At 45.4% G+C, this 1,314-nt stretch overlaps 1 protein-coding gene across 3 annotated transcripts in view; it reads left to right on the top strand.

Moving 5' to 3' along the window:
* rcc1l (RCC1 like) overlaps positions 1-1,314 on the top strand; it is a 64,373-nt gene that overhangs the window by 441 nt on the left and 62,618 nt on the right. The gene's annotated exons all lie outside the window — the stretch shown is intronic.

Below are 1,314 nucleotides of genomic sequence, written 5' to 3' on the forward strand. Positions count from 1 at the left end.
GGGTTGGGGAGAGGATGGGATCTGGAGGGACCGGATGGTGGTGATAGGATGCAGTGGGGAGTGGGAATCTGAGTAAGGAGGATGGGATTACTGGTGGGAAATGGAGGTTGGGGTGATGAGAGCATGGCATGGGGATGAGTGGAATGGTGCTGAGAGTGAGGGAAGTTTGGGGAACTGGATGTATGGATAAGGGAATGTATAAATGGGATGTGAGTATGGGGACAGTATTGGTCAGGTGGGGTGGAGGGCAAAATCAGGGCAGAGGCAAGAAAGTTAGACACGATAGGAAGGTGGAATGGTGGAAAGGATGGGAAATGAGGACTGTGGGTATGTGAGAGGGTGAGGGCAAGGCAGGAGACTGGAGGGAATGGGAGGTGGGGAAGATACTTAATGGGGAGGGGAGATTTTAGTGGGAGGAGGACGATGTAGAGTGTGCTATTAGAAGATGGTGATTCTACGAAATGTATTTTCAGCAATGGAAATATCATGCTAGATTTATTTCTGATCAGTCTATTTCCAGATTTATTACAATTCTGGAGCAGTTGGGACTTGAAAGGGTCCTTTGGTTACAGAAGAAGGGACACCTTACCACTAAAGTACTGGAAACTGGGTTCTCTGTTGTTTTTTAAGAAGTAATTTAGCTGGTGTTCTGTAGGCTGTGATGTGAAATGTGATTAGGTAGCTAAAGAAAAAGTTCACATTCACCAGTCTATTGTCTAATGAAAGACAACACTTTAAATAAAAGTAAAATATTTTGGAAGGAGGTCTGAAATAAAAGCAGGAAGTGCTGGAGAGTTCAGAGTACTCTTTATGTCTTTACAGATGATGCCAGACCTGCTGAGATTCTCCAGCATTTTGTCTCTATTAATTCAGATTATTTCTAGCATTTGCTTGGTAAGAACATGTAAGGATTGCTTTTAACAACTTGTGCTGTGCAGTCTACTGCTTCCTTGGAAGCAGGATGATATGGTGGTACTTTGGTATGTTTTATCCTGTTCGGACTTCTGAATTGGGAAAATCCTTCCAAGCAAAACTGAGGCTCATTGTCAAACATTACTTTTGCTGGCAAACCATGAACACCAACCGAACTACATAATGTTGTACCTCTGGGACACCCGGACCAACCAACCCAACCACCCGTGGCTCAACACTTCAACTCCCCCTCCCACTCCACCAAGGACATGCAGGTCCTTGGACTCCTCCATCGCCAGACCATAGCAAACACGATGGTTGGAGGAAGAACGCCTCATCTTCTGCCTAGGAACCCTCCAACCACAAGGGGTGAACTCAGATTTCTCCAGTTTCCTCATTTCC

This window comes from Chiloscyllium plagiosum, chromosome 28 (assembly GCF_004010195.1).
Source record: "Chiloscyllium plagiosum isolate BGI_BamShark_2017 chromosome 28, ASM401019v2, whole genome shotgun sequence".
NCBI lineage: Eukaryota > Metazoa > Chordata > Chondrichthyes > Orectolobiformes > Hemiscylliidae > Chiloscyllium > Chiloscyllium plagiosum.